At 39.8% G+C, this 13718-nt stretch overlaps 1 protein-coding gene across 2 annotated transcripts in view; it reads left to right on the top strand.

Moving 5' to 3' along the window:
• Positions 1–13718, top strand: part of Spt20 (transcription factor Spt20 homolog) — a 357561-nt gene that overhangs the window by 72804 nt on the left and 271039 nt on the right. The window lies entirely within an intron of this gene.

Raw genomic sequence — 13718 nt, 5'->3', positions numbered from 1 at the left:
GTGTGGGATATAATAATGGTTACAGCCATTATTATGTGTGTTTTTGTTTTTGTTGAGGTACTGTGATTGCACAGAAGTACTGAGAACAGATTCTAGAACCTTTTTGTGACTTTTGAGGGCTGGTGTGGTTGGCCCAGATTTTCTTTTCACAATAAAGTAACTGCACAGAGAGCTTAAGTGGTGGAGAAATATCTTGAAAATGAAGATACCCAATGACTGCTGTGGCCAGCACAATCACCAGACTTAAATCCAATCAAATGTGTGGCATTACCCTTGGGCATTGCATTGCACTCCGACAGCCAACTCCTTGTTCACTTGATGAGCTAAGGTTTGCACACAATCTTATAGGCTCCCTTATGTCGAGCAACGTTCACTGCTGTCAGGTCTGTTTAGCCATTGGAGGGGATCATAAGCTGTACTGATATCATGTGACCATATTTTTGAGCATCTTGTATTGACTTCTGTAATGTGACTTTTTTGGTAATTCTTATACAACCCCTATAAATGTTCCTTATACCTGTCTGAAGTTTCTCGCTGTCTTCCCATTTCATCGTTATTCTGTGGTACACCATCATTCCAAAATTTGCCCAGCTCCATCACAAGCTGCATGAGTTACACCACATTTCCTGTGTTTTACTAATTTTGTCTAGCAGTGTAGTTGCTCTCTAGCTGAAGGAAAATTTCTGTACATTTATCATACCACCATCCTTTTCCAGTTTAAATTTAAGTACCCTTGTGTACTATTTAAGAAAGATTAAGTGAGTAAGGATGTCATGATTTAGTTTACTTAACCCATTTTAAGTCTTAAAAATTTCAGTCAGGATTCCTTGCAGATACTTAGTTTCCAGAGTGTGCAGTGTACAGAATTAGTCTTTTTTTTTGGTGAGAGTACTGTTTATTCCCCCTCCCCAATCTTTTCGTTCTTCTCTGCACTCTTTCCATTATATTTAAATCTCCCTTATATCAGGTTTCTAAGTCTGTATGCTGTGTTCAGGATGTGACCTAACATTGCTTTATACAATGGGATAATCACCTCTTTGTCCATGCTGGTAAAGTTCTTGTGTGTGTTTGTGTGTCATTAACAGAACCTCATGGGCTGTTATAGTAGCCTGTTTCACTGCTCAGAGAACTTCATGTCAGACTGTGCAATTTCCTATAGGACTTTTTCCTTATTAACTACTTTGAGTTTCATGCTGTTCAAATGGTATATTATTCAAGGATTATTGCTACCCAAATGTATAACATTTTGCATTTATTAACGTTAAACCTCAGTTTCCATTTTTAAGACCATCTGCCTAGTAGTAGCATACACTGAAGTAGCATATATTAATCACTCTCCCCTGAACTGAATGCTAAGGTTGGAAAAGGCAAATCTAGTGAAACTGTAGGAGAATTTGGTCTTGGAGCAAGGAATGAAAGAGAGGATTGGCTGATACAATTTTGCCAAGAGGAGAACTTGGTGATTGCTAACACCTGGTTTCAATTACCCAAGAGAAGGCTCTATACACAGAAGTTTTCCTCTAGACAGCACACAAACGTGATCAGAAAAGAAATTGACTATAGTAGTAGTAGTAGTATTGGCACATGATGCAAGAAAGCAAGTGTAGGAGTTTATGCAGCATCAGCCAAAAAAAAAAAATCACACCATTCCCTCCAAATGCCTGTCCAGTTCCTCCTTAAATTTATTTAACCTATCAACTTCCACAACGACAGATGGAAGTTTGTTCCAGCAATTAACCACCCGCTGGCTAAAGGCAAATTTCCGCACATCTATTCTACATCTGTCCTTTCTTAATTTGAACTTATGTCCCCGTAGGTTGGTAATCTGAACAAGTGGAAGGATCCCATCAGAATTCAGCGTGCTCAACCCATTCAAGGCCTTATAGACCTCAATCAGATTACCGCGCAGGTGCCTAGTCTCCAGCCACTGCAATTTGCAGAACTTAAGCCTCTCTTGGTAAGAGAATCCCTTCATTCCCCTCACCAATCGTGTTGCTCTTCTCTGTACACGCTCAAGCAAATCTACATCCTTCCTAAAATGAGGCCTCCAGACCTGTACGCAGTACTCAAGGCGTGGCCTGACCATTGCCTTATACAGAGGGACAATCACCTCCTTTTCCCTGCTAGCAAAATTCCTATATATCATTGACAAAACCCCATGACCCGCCCTAGCAGCCTGTCTGCACTGCTCAGAAAACTTCATATCTGACTGCACAATTACTCCCAGGTCTTTTTCATTTTCTACCACCTTAAGTGTAGTACCACACAGTTGGTACGTTTCTCTGGGGTTACTTCTACCCATATGCAGTACTTTGCATTTGTCAAGGTTGAACTTCAGTTGCCACTTCTTAGCCCATCTGCCCAAATTATCTAGATCCTGTTGCAGTAGCACACTGCCATTACTGTCATTAACAACCCTGCCAACCTTTGTGTCATCTGCAAACTTCGACATTAAGCCTGATATACCTTCATCAATATCATTGATAAATACACAAAACAACAGTGGACCCAACACCGAACCCTGTGGGACTCCACTAATAACATTAGTCCACGAAGAGCAGCACCTATTGATTACCACCCTCTGTCTTCTCCCATTTAACCATCCTTTTATCCATTGTAGCAACTTACCCTTAATACCATTCTGCTCCAATTTGTACAGTAGTCTTCCATGCGCAACAGTGTCAAAAGCTTTCCTAAAATCCAAGTATATGATATCAAAATTATTTTTTGCATCCAGTTCCTTTGTGACCACATCATAATAACCAATCAAATTTGTCAGACAAGACTTTCCCTTAACAAACCCATGCTGTGTTTGAATTATTGCTGCAGTCTTGTCTAGATGATCCTGCAATACATCTTTAATCAGTGACTCCATTATTTTACCTTGAACAGAAGTTAAACTAACTGGTCTGTAATTACTCGTGTCACCCTTCGATCCCCCTTTGTGAATTGGGGATACATTTGCACATCTCCAGTCCGTGGGGACCTCCCCTGAGTCCAAGGATGCTCTCATAATTATGGCTAAGGGTTTGCTTAGTTGCTTTGCCGCCTCCTTTAAAATAACTGGATAGATCCCATCCACCCCAGGTGCCTTTCTTATGTTTAACTTCAACAATTTCTCCTCCACTTTGCTCTCAGTTATTACAAAATCATTAAGCACACTGCTACAATTTGATAACCTTCTTCCATTTTCAAATTGTAATAATTCCTCACGTGTGAATGTAGATGCAAAATACTCATTCAGTTTGTTTGCTATCTGAGCAGGATCATCAACAGTCGAACCATCGATGTCAAGTGGACCAATCATATTCATCCCCTTCCTTTTAGAGTTTATATAAGTAAAGAAATCCTTGCTGTTTTTCTTAGCATCTTTTGCCAAAGATTTTCGTAATCCGCCTTCGCCTGCTGAACCTCCTTTGTGACCTGATTACAGACTAGCTTATATCTGCCACAGGCTTCTGCGTCACCTGATAATTTATATGCATCCCATGCATTTTTCTTCTCTGTCACGAGTCTCATTAGTTCATTTGATAACCATTTAGGCCTAAACCTTGAACGATATTTCTTAATCGGTATATAAAGTCTAGTAGCTTCCACGATTAATTCTTTGAATGCTTCCCACTTAGAATTTACTGTTTGTAACATCGTCAGTTGATCCCACTGTACAGAATTTAAAAACTGTCTGAGACCACTGTACTCCCCTTTACGGAAGCAAAAATCCTTTCCTTTACCCCTGACGGTAGTTACCTCTTTGAGTAAATCCCACTTCAGCACACTGTGATCACTGCCACCTAGTGGTTCCTTTATCTGCAAATTCTTAATACACGAATGATCACTGCTGATAACCAGATCAAGAGTGTTACTTTCTCTGGTTGCCTCTCGAACATGCTGCTGCAGAAAACAATCATCCAATAAATCCACAAAAGTCTGACTAGTGTGTGAGTGACCAACCCACAAGTTCCAGTCAATATCTGGGAAGTTAAAATCCCCCATTATAAGACATTCTGATTTACTGGCCCACTCTATTTCTCTGTACAATTGTTCATTGTACTCATTCAAGTCATTAGGCCTATAACACACTCCTACTCTTATTTTTCCTTTCGCAGTGCTTATCTCACACCAAACTGACTCAACAGAGCACTGTTCATCTATATTAACTGGGTGCACTTCCTATGATTTTATGTTTTTCTTAATTAACAGCATAACACCCCCTCCCTTTCTGTCCTGTCTATCCTTTCTGTACACATTGTACTCCCCAAATTCCAGTTCTGCATTCCTTATATTTTTGTGACACCACGTCTCTGCTATCCCAACAATCTCCGCCTTTAATGTCTTGACCAACACTTCAAATTCATCAAATTTATTTACTATACTTCGAGCATTGGTATACATGCAAGCATACATGCTCCTATGCCTATTCCTTGTTACCCTAACACATCCCATATACCCAACTATTCCATGATGACTGCCATCCGTCCCTGAAACCCCCAACACCCCTCGCTCCAGGTCACTTCTTATTCTAATAGAAGTTGTGCAAGAATCACCTTCACCTCTGCCTGCGGTTAATGTTAAACTATTAGTCTTTGTATCCCCCCAAACTAGCAGTTTTCCGACCCACCTAACACTGCCTCGATAGCATCAGCAAATATTCTTGCACCCTTTCTATTTAAGTGTACCCCATCCCTGTAGAAGCAATCTCTCCTGTTAACAAGTACAGTCCAGGCTGAAAAAAATTCTACCCCTTGAGCCTTGCACAATCTTTCCAGGGCCGAATTGATCGACAAGGCTCTCATCATGTACTCCCTCCTATCGTGTCTGGGCAGAATTGCAGACACTTTCAAATTCAACCCTATTTCACGGCTTTTTTTCAACAGTGACCTATACTTGTTGAGTAATTCCGCCGGTCTCCTACTCTTAATATCATTAGTGCCAACGTGTACAACTATATCACCTTTTGTGCCCTTAAAAGATGATATTCGCTCTACAACGTCATCAACCTTTGTCCCTGGCAGACATACCCTGGTCCTGTTCCACCTATCCTTTTTACAAAGGATGTTCCCCGTTTCCCTGACAATAGAGTCACCAACAACTACTAGTTCCTGTGGGACCAGCGCATTCTGCCTTAGGGGTTGCCGCTGTGTTGCGTGATGACCAAGTGCAAGCTCTGGCGTTGATGTGGGCAGCTGAGAGCCTGATGGGCCCCTCAATTTAGATCTTTCGAGGGCATCCACCCTGTCCTTCAAACTCTCATATAGGCCCATAACAACGCTGAGTTGTCGCCTGATTTCCTTACATCGCGCACACACAAAGACATCCCCCATGGCAATATCATGTTCCGTTCCAGAGAGTTCGGCAAACATTTCACAAGTTGCACATTTTTTTAGGCTGTGATGTGTTGGAGAATTGTCCCCCTCAGTTCTCCCCAGAGTCACAGCACTCCTGCCACTTTGTGCCCGTTGCTTTGCTGCTCTAGTCTGGGGCATGGTAGTTTAAATTAATAAAATCAATAAATTAAATGTCAATAGTATTTGAATAGAAACTATTAAATAGAAACAGTGAAGCGTATTACTATATAATTATGCGTTAGAGCTACCTAGCTACCTCAATTAAAAAAATTTGAATTCCCTACCACTATATCCAAAAACAGTGGCTACAAAAATGGAACGAAATAACGGTTTTACCTATCGTAAGTAAAATCCACAAAAACTCTTTATCTAAATTAAAAATAAAAAATAACCAGCGTAACTATAACTATATGACTACGTATTAAGTACAATATAAAATAACAATCATGTAAATAAAAGGCAAACTTATCGTTTTTGTGGAGCCTGTAACTGACAGCTGTAACTTTTAAAGAGATTCATGATTAATCATGAATATCATGATTAATCAGTGTTTCCAGAGCAGTATTAAAAGCACCAAGACATATCCCAGTGCAGATGTTGATTCCCACCACAATCCAGTCATAACCGAGATCAAGCTGAGATCAAAGGCTACTAGGAGAAAGCAACCAATGAAGAAAGTTGACTTAGAGAAGTTAAGAAATCCAGAAATGTATCAGTTAATGTAAGACATGCCTTGACGAAAGAAAGCAACACATTCATAGGCAGGAGGACAGGGGAGTGGAAGATATTTAGAAAAGTTTTAAATCTGTCTTGACTGAAACAAGCTCAGAAGTTCTAGGTTACGGAAAATGTCTGAAGAAGGACTGGATGGCAGATGAAATTTTGACGCTTGTGGAGAAGCGCAGAGCATTTAAGAACTGCAATGCACTAAGATACAAGGAGGTGAATAGACTGATTAAGAACAAAATTAAAGGAGCTAAAAGGAACTATATCACAGAAAAATGAAGAACTCAATCTTCACAAAAAGATTAAAGAGATTTCTGGAATTAATAGAAGGAAACGACCGACTTCAATCTGAAATGACAAAGGTGAAATTATCATGGAAGAATTAGAAAAATTGGACACGTGGACTAAATACATAAAAGACCTCTTTGCTGACAGGGAATGTGAGTTAGTTGACAATGATGCAGTGGTAGGGCCATCCATCCATCCTAAGATGTGATAGTGATTAAATCAATGAAGAAGGGAAAAGCAAAAGGATCTGATTAAATCGCAGTGGAAATAGTCAAATTGCTCGACTACAAAAACATCGACATTCTTGTTGAATTATTTAACAGTATTTATGACATGGGCAACATCCTTTGGGACTGGCTGACATCAATGTTCATCACTCTTCTCAAAAAACTAAACACCAGGACTTGTGGAGACTTCAGACTAATCAGCTTGATGAGAAAAGTTCTCAAAATGATCCTAAAAATAATTCTAAATCAGATTTTCAGGAATTGTGAGGAGTCGATGGATGAAGTGCAGTTTGGATCTAGGGAAGGGCTGGGTACAAGAGAAGCACTATTTTGTGCCCATGATGCAAAGGTGCAGAGAACAACAGATTGATGCCTATCTTTGTTTTATTGACTTTGAAAAGGCCTTTGATTGAATTCAACACACCAAGCTCATCGAGATCCTCTAGGAAAAGGACATCCGAATAATCAAACACCTATACAGGAACCAAACAGCATCTGTTGTAGTTGATGGCAGAAAGACTGAAAACATCAACATTGAACGTGGAGTTAGGCAAGGATATGTACTCTTCCCCCTCCTGTTTAACATTTACTCAGACATTATCTTCAAGAGAGCATTAGATGGAAGAAATGAAGGAATATCTGTCAATGGTAGAGTGATTAACAACCTTCACTATGCAGATGACACATGAGGAGTTATTCAGCGAGGGGAATGCCAGAGGTGTATTCAACTCTAGCAGTAAGCTACAGAATCTTGAAATAACTGGGAGTAAAGTGGAGGAGAAACTGTTGAAGATAAACACAAGAAAGGCACCCGGGGTGGATGGGATCTATCCAGTTATATTAAAGGAGGCAGCAAAGGAAGTAAGCAAACCCTTAGCCATAATTATGAGAGCTTCCTTGGACTCAGGGGAGGTACCCATAGACTGGAAATGTGCAAATGTGACCCCAATTCACAAAGGAGGATCAAAGGCTGACACAAGTAATTATAGACCTGTGAGCTTAACTTCTGTTCCAGGAAAATTAATGGAGGCACTGGTTAAAGAAGCACTGCAGGATCATTTAGACAAGACTTCAGTTATAGCTCAGACACAGCATGGTTTTGTTAAGGGGAAGTCTTGCCTGACCAACTTGATTGGATACTATGATGCAGTCACAAAAGAACTGGATGCAGGGAATAACTTTGATATTATATACTTGGATCTTAGAAAGGCTTTTGATACTGTTGCACATGGAAGACTGCTACACAAATTGGAGCAGTGTGACATTGGAGGCAAATTGCTGCTATGGATAAAGGGGTGGTTGAGGGGGAGAAGACAGAGAGTGGTAATCAATGGACACTGCTCATCGTGGACTAACGTTATTAGTGGAGTCCCTCAGGGCTCAGTGTTGGGTCCATTATTGTTTTCTGTATTTATAAATGATATTGATGAGGGTATATCAAGCTTAATGTCCAAGTTTGCAGATGATACAAAGGTTGGCAGGGTTGTCAAGGACACTACTGACACTATGCTGCTGCAACAGGATCTGGAAAGGTTGAGCAGATGGGCTGAGAGGTGGCAAATGAAGTTTAACATTGACAAATGTAAAGTACTACACATGGGAAACAGCAACCCCAGAGCAACGTATCAACTCTGTGGTACTACACTGACAGTGGTAGAGAATGAAAGGGACTTGGGGGTGGTTGTGCAGGCAGATATGAAGTTCTCTGAGCAGTGCAGACGGGCTGCAAGAGTAGCTCATGGAGTATTGTCAATGATATACAGGAATTTTTCCAGCAGGGATAAGGAGGTGATTATTCCATTGTATAAGGCAATGGTCAGGCCACACCTAGAGTACTGTATACAGGTCTGGAGGCCTCATTTCAAGAAGGATGTAGAGCTGCTGGAATGAGTACAGAGAAGGGCAACAAGATTAGTGAATGGAACAAAGGGGTGCTCTTACGAAGAAAGGCTTAAGTTTTGCAAATTACAGTGTCTGGAGACTAGGCACCAGCGAGGTGATCTGATAGAGGTGTATAAAGCCTTGAATGGTTTAAGCATGCTCAATGCTGATGGGATTCTTCCTCTAGCTCAGAAAAATCACCTGAGAGGGCATAAATTCAAATTGAGGAAAGACAGATGTAGGATAGACGTGCGGAAATTTGCCTTTAGCCAGCGGGTGGTTGGTTGGTGGAACAGACTGCCATCCCTTGTGGTGGAGGTTGATAGCCTAAATAAGTTTAAGGCTCAGCTGGACAGGTATTTTGAACGAACAGAGGGGTGAAGTGGAAGTGGGTTTTTTTTTTTTTTTTTTTTGGCTGATGCTGCATAAGCTTGCTTTCTTGCATCAAATGCCTCTACTAATGGTAATGCTAATGACACTGCTTTTTACAACCAATATGCAGGACTTACAAATACTCCTCAATCATGTCAGTGAGGAAAGTAAAAGAATGGGCCTCGGGATTAATATCAACAAGACTAAAGCCATAGTCCTTAATGGGGTTATGCGAACACCTCCCCTCATGTTAAACAGAAGGCTGATAGAGAGAGTTGACAAAATCAAATCTCTAGACTGTTGAATCAATGACAAAAACTAACCGGATATGGAAATAAAAGCAAGGATTGAAATGGCCAGGCAGTATTTTCCTAAAATGAGACCTACATTGTGCAACGGAAACCTGGATCTCCACCTTACAATCTGGATAATGAGATGTTACCTTTGGTCAGTTTTTTGTATGGTGCCAAGACAGGACACTGAAAACCAACATCTCGAAAAAACTAGAAGCATTTGAAATGTGGATATACAGAAGAATGTTAAAGTTACCATAGACAGCAAGAGTGACCAATGAGAGTGTCCTGCAGAGAATTGGAAAACCCTGTGAATTGCTGAAGGACATAAAGAAAAGAAAAACTGCTTATTTGGACACCTGATGAGGAACAACAGATACACAATTCCACAGCTAATTATTGAGGGGAGAATGGAAGGAAAAAGAAGACGAAAGCCAGGGAGAAGATGTACATTGTGACTTGATAACATTAAGAATTGGACAGAACTGAACACTGAGCAGCTGTTCAGAAATACCAGAGACAGAGAGACATTTGCTGTGGTGGTCACCGGCCCCCGTTAGGAGATGGCACACAGAGAAAAGAACCACTCTGCCCACCTTTGTATCATCAGCAAACTTAGACATGAAACCCGAATTCCTATATCAATATCATAAATATATATTAAAAACAGTGAGGGGACCAACACTGGACACTTGTTAAATAAAGCCTAAAATTGTTGTGTTGGTACTAATGCATAACATTATCATTTCTGGATGGATGACATAGGAGAGGACTTCTATGTCATCCATCCATGTACAATAATATCAACTTGCATGTGCTTAAAAAAATGGTAATTATTCTATAATATCATTACCTCTTACTCCTTCAGACATACGTTGGTTCTGTTCCATATATTCTTATTGTATAACATATTTCCAGTTTTACAGATAGTAGAATCGCCAAGCATAATTACCTGCTGATAGTAGAATCAACATTAGATTACATAGATTACAGATAGTAGAATCGCCAAGAAAAACTACCATCTGCTGTTGCTGATCCCATTTTTGCAAATGCAATGCACGACAGTAAGCTCTAGTGTAAAATTTGGCCACTTAGTACTTATTGAGATACCAGATTACATTTTTTTGAGGGAAAGGAATCTTTTCTTCAAGCACTGGTATTTGGCCATTCTGTCCTTTTTTATTTTGAATATTATTTTTTGAGAAACGGTGTATTTGTACAGCATTTGAATTGTAGCCTGACCCCAGGTGCTAAACGTTCTGTGGTCAAGAGATTCCAGTGCATTCCTCAAAGCATTATTTCTAAAGAGCTTTTCAGTGAATGGATTCTGTTTTGTTTCAACTATTGTTTTCCTTTATTTATAAATTAGAGTAGCTCTTTTGTACTACAAGAAGTAGGCAGAGTTCTAGAAAGGAAATCCACCTTTCTGTTTCTTTTCCTAACAGTGCTGACAAACTAACTCAGCTGGTTGGTCACCTTGTAGCACTGCTCCTGCCTTCCTGTGGTGGGGCCCAGAAACCTGGGTGGTAAAGCTAATGCCCTGGGCCAAAAGGAGCAGACATAAACTGTGACAGCTTTCCATAAGATAGCCATGAATTTGCATCAATGTGATGATGACTTAACCAACCCAAAGAGACTGAAGACAGGTGCTCCCCAACTAGAACATCCAAGTTACCTGGTTCTACATTCTTTAACAAATCAGTACACAGGCAATCTATTGCCATATCTCATACAGAAATTTCTTGAAAATGTAGCTGGTTCCCCCAGAATAGTGAAAAGATTTAAATTTGACAACCTGCTGGTTGAGATTACCAGCCACAAATGCTGAATCTATTTTCAAATTCACCTCATTTAATGGAGTTCCAGTTAAGATGCCCCCACATGCCATACTCAGTACCTCCAATGGAGTAATTTCAAAATGGTACCTAATGAATGTCTCAAAGAAGGAAATTGTCCAGGAACTGCAGGGTCAGAAGATCACATAGGCAAAAAGAATTATACTGAAGAAAGATGGAAGATTATACCAACTTGCAGCATCATATTAATATTCAGCTCAGCGAAACTACCTTCATCAATGAAAATCATGTATTTAAACTGTTGCATTTAATCTTATATTCTGTGCTCCATAAGATATTATCAAGTGTCAGAAATTTGACACTCTAAAATGGTCTGCTGAGGTGGCTCAGTATGTCCAAATTCTGTATTGAAGGAGCATGTTCAAGCTGACCTTAATGCCCATTCTTCGCTTTGCCCCAGTTGTAAAAGTAATCACCCAGCCTTCTCCAAAACTTATGAGCAGTGGAAATATGAGAAAAAAATCCAGAAATATAAGATAGAAAAAGAGTCTCATATTCAGAAGCAAGAAAACAATTACAACAACATATGCCAAGGTGTACACATGCTGAAGCTTCCCAAAGATTTCATTCAGCATCAGTTCAGACTGATACATAAATTCCACTAATATCTATTTTTGAATGGTCTCAGCCTTTGCTGTCTTCTACAACTGAATCTTTAAAACAACCGACTGCAGGTAGGACTAACAACAGACTCCTGTAGGACCTGTTCAAATTGAAAACACAAATTCTTCTAGGAAGAAACACATTGACACCTTCCTTATGGACACTCAAGCAGACTTCCAAAAAGCAGACATATTCAGCTTCTTCATTTGAATTCAAAGAGTGACCATTGTCATCCATTGGAATTGCAGAGGCTTTTGCAGCAATATTGATGACATCCATAAGATAATTAATAATCATAATCCAGCTGGAATCTGTTTATGATAGACATATTTAACATCTCATGTATCTCTCTCTCGATAAAAAAAATTATATTGTCATTCAATAAGACAGACCTGTTACAAATAATGGTGGTCACAGAGGGGATAGCCATACTTCTAGATTCACGAGTCCTCTACAAAGGCATTGCTTTACAAACCTCCGTTGAAGCTGTTGCTGTGTGTATAGTGATTGATATTACTTTGACCCTTGTTTTGATCTACTTGCCACACAATCATCCTTGTACCATTTTGGCCTTGAACGTGAAGATCTTATTCTGCAGTTGCCAACTCCTTTCTGTCTATTGGGTGATTTCAATGGACACCATCCATCATGTGGTTTGTTCTTCCACTGCAGATGGATGAGGACTACTCATTGACAGACAAAATCTAACCATACTAAATACTGGCTCACCAACTTACATCCATCTCCTACATGATCAATCTCTGCAATAGATCACTGTTTGCTCTCTGACCTTCTTTCCTAATATTGAGTGGATAGTTCTTGATGATCCACTTCTTCTGGCATTATAACCCACGGTGGGTCTTAGCCTTCTCAACAATGTTCCACCAATAAGCCCTCCCAGAAGTCAAAATTCTCCAAATTCTTACTCTCATGATCTTTAAATCTTCTTCTATGTCATCCATCCATCTTTTCCGTGGTCTTCCTCTTGCCCTCCTTCCAGTAGGTTTTCATTTCATTATACTCTTAGTTGTTCTGCTGTCATCCATTCTCATAACATGTCCCAACCAGGCAAGTCTCTGGCTCTTCACAAATTTGACGGTATCTGTACCCTGAATAAGATGGTCAAGTTCATAGTTCATTCTGATCCTTCAGGATCCATCAACTTCTTCATGTACTGGCCCAAAAACTTTTCATAAAATTCTACGCTCAAACACTCAACAATTGCTCATCTTTACTTGTTAATTCCAAGATTCACAACCGCATGTCACAACTGGTCTAATGAGGCGTTTGTATATTCTTAATTTTAAATGTCTGTTCAGTACTCTGGACTTCATTAATTTTTCATGTGCATAGAAACATCTGTTTCCACTCAGGATATGGAACTTATTTTCATTAGTAATAGAGTTGGACTGGTTTATCTGTGAACATAGATAAATGAAATTCTGAACATGCTCAAATGAGAAGCTGCTGGTTCTTAAATTTTCTATTTATCTACTGTTCTCCGGAATTCCATATATTTTGTCTTTGCTTCATTTATCCTAAGTCCTCTTCTTTGTGCTTCTGTATCCAGCCTGGCCACTGTTTCCTCCAGTGCTCCTTTAGTTCTACCGATAATAGCAACATCATCAGCATATGCCCAGACCTGCACTGTCTTTGTGCCTATGTGTCCAATCACTTCTAATTTTCTGACAGCTGCTTCTAAAACCAAGTTAAATAACATAGTAGAGAGTGCATCACCTTGTCTAACACCAACATTAATGTCAAAGGCAGTCGTCACCTCTTTGTCAATTCTCACCATTGCTTTAGAGCTCCAGGGTTGCTTTTATGAGCCTTACAATCTTTGTGGTATGCCCAAGAGAAGATCATTTATCATTTTCTCTTGTTTTTTTGTTTGTTAGTTGTTGCCGCATCGGCTTCTGTGGCCATAACGCATCTTCCAAAGTTTTTTGCATTTTGTACTCTGATCCAAGCCTGAGGTGGGATTCGAACCCATGACCTTTGGGTTGCCAGGCAAGCACTTTACCCACCCAGCTAACCTGGTCAGCTCATTTTTTCTCTGTTGAGAGAATCAAAAGCTTGTTTGAAATCTATATATAGGTTAATAAGTTATACTGCACTCAAATGTTT

This window comes from Mastigoproctus giganteus, chromosome 2 (assembly GCF_048544385.1).
Source record: "Mastigoproctus giganteus isolate SK-2022 chromosome 2, ASM4854438v1, whole genome shotgun sequence".
Classification (NCBI taxonomy): Eukaryota; Metazoa; Arthropoda; class Arachnida; order Uropygi; family Thelyphonidae; genus Mastigoproctus; species Mastigoproctus giganteus.
This window is presented reverse-complemented; position numbering and strand designations above follow the sequence as displayed.